Below are 2,602 nucleotides of genomic sequence, written 5' to 3'. Positions count from 1 at the left end.
GTTTTCTTTTTCATTATATGATCTCGAGCCAAAACTTTTTTAAAATAAATTTTCAATATCGCAATTACATTCCGAATCGCTAGCCACGATATAAGGGCTAAAATTAAAAATAAAATTATAAAAACTTACTCGGTGAAATAAAATGTGTGGTGGATATACATACCTGGTACAAAATATTCCTCAATTGCATGAATATACTTTTAAAGAAAACTATAATTAAATATAGTTTTGTGAAGAAACGTACATAAAAATAACAAAATATTCTTTACTCTTTAAATCTTAACCACTTAGTCAAATAGCTCCCTACGAGTGGAATCAGAGACGGTCCTGCTAGGTGTGCGGTGTATATACTATACATGCACGCGGGCTGCCAAATCCTGAGGGTGCCGATACCGGTCAATTTCAAATGCCCCTTTTATCGCATCACTAGTATACCTCAAAAGACGCGACAGGGTTCTTGTAAATTTTAAACGTTTCTCACCATAGCTGTAAAAGTCCAAATATGTTAAACTTAATAGATTGTCCATCGTTTGTTTTCTAACTAATTCGTTTTAGGACCAGGCGTTGTCCACGAAAATTTCAAAAATTTACAACTTTTCGGTCACTCTCGTTGAACTGGAAAAATGTCTGTCTTTATTACATCTATTATTTCGAAGAAATCAATCCCATGTACTCGGCTAGAGATTGGTTCGGTTAAGCTTTTGTTTAAGTAAAATTTCGGCTCTTTCATCAGGGTTTTGTTTATGTCTCCAATTCCCTAATCGCTTAATTATTTAACTACTACTTAAGTAGAAATAAGTCGAAGCCGGTTACTTTGTACTCGAATATTTGTAGTCTCGGGAAAAAGTGAAAAGACAAATTTTTATGACAAACGGATACATAAATCGTAAATTTAAGAAAAATAAATTCTAGAGCTTTTTCTGTATCTGGTGCATCTCTCTCATTCATTAAATTTAGTTGTAAATGATGCTGTCAAGGTAACGGTTAATTTTTTAACATTATTGTACACGTTTTTTTCTACATCCCTTTAAAGATGGGACATACGAAATCGTAATATCGCCGCTTTAACATTGAAATCCGTGAGTAATATAAAATCGGAGAGCGGAATAAAAATACCAAATATTTTAATGGATTTTTTTAAACTTCTGTCAACTATACAGAATACTATCATAAAAACATACCAGTAAATTCTAATCAAATGAGATAAGTTATAAATCTACTCGTGATTCGTATAATCGGGCGAGGGCGGCTAACAGCCCAGAACCGGTCCCGGATAGAATTGGAAGCATTATATGTGTAGCATCAACCCAAGTTCGTAGGCTTCTACCGGCTAAATCGGATGAAATTGGTGCTCTATAAAGCGCATGCGCGAATCTGTCTTTTTGGATGCTGACAATACTGCGTTTCCACTCCAATACTCCGCCAAGCATATTCAAATATACAATAGAATTTTTTTTTTCACGTGTAGTATAAAAATTTGTAATAAGATACATAATGCGGTTATAATAAAATATTGTGCGATTATTTTCATATAATTAAAATTAATATGTATTTATTTTTTTAGAAAATACAAGGGAAGCGGCGCGTCCACCGCTTCTAATGACGGCACGCCACTGCCCCACGCAGACAAAAATTGGCGTCAGTAACACAAACTTAAGTCTGAGGTCAAAACATTCTACTGACACACTGGCAAAAACTTTTCCTTTTTTGAAACGCAGACAGTGGTAAATAAACTGCTTTATTTTAAAACCAGACGCGGCGATAATCTACGTCTGCGAAACATACGGAAGACAAAATGACAAGACATTTATACGAACACCAGCTATAACAACATATAAACTGCGGAGCACTGAAATGTGTTCTGGCAAGAGAATAAAGACAATAACAACCACACAGCACTAAACACACCAAAAATGACAAAATTTCAAGCTCGGAAGCGCTGTAACGCAGTCCGGAATAAAGAGAAAATTATAAACGTAAACGAGACTATACATACCTCGGAAGCAACAAAATTTTAAATAAAAGAACGCATTCCAGTGCTCTCAAGATTTTGTCACTTCCAGTGTTTGTTGTCACGTCCGGTGGTTTGTACCCGCCACTCTCCCGCCAGACCGCATAAGAGCGCTCTGGCACTCCAGATTTGGTCACGTCCAGTGTTTGTTGTCACGTCCGGTGGTTTGTACCCGCCACTCTCCCGCCAGACCGATAGGTGTAAGGGAGTGTGCAGAGAACAGTTAATCCTTCCTGGGGATTTTTCTGAGTAAAGCCGGGCAGAAAAACATTTTGTAAGGCAAATTGTTTTCTTTCTGCGCTCTAAAGATTTCTGGATTTACGAACGTATACGTAAGATTTGTATGAAGTTTTGTTTTATGAGTTGTTACCAGTGGCGTGCCGTGACATTTGATGATAGGGAAGCTGTGTTTCTATAAGAAGCCGACTTCCAGGGGCAATCAGTTAATTCTTTCTTTAAATGTATTTTTAATAGATTATTTATCTGGCGTACTTAATAAATAAACAAGTTCAATATAATTACCTCTGTTATTAGATCCAATATATTCCATATGCCCTCTAAATGCTAATTCTTGCTTTGATAAAAACATAT

Source organism: Centruroides sculpturatus, unplaced genomic scaffold (assembly GCF_000671375.1).
Source record: "Centruroides sculpturatus isolate CEXI.00-Female unplaced genomic scaffold, Cexi_2.0 scaffold479, whole genome shotgun sequence".
Taxonomy (NCBI): Eukaryota; Metazoa; Arthropoda; class Arachnida; order Scorpiones; family Buthidae; genus Centruroides; species Centruroides sculpturatus.
This window is presented reverse-complemented; position numbering follows the sequence as displayed.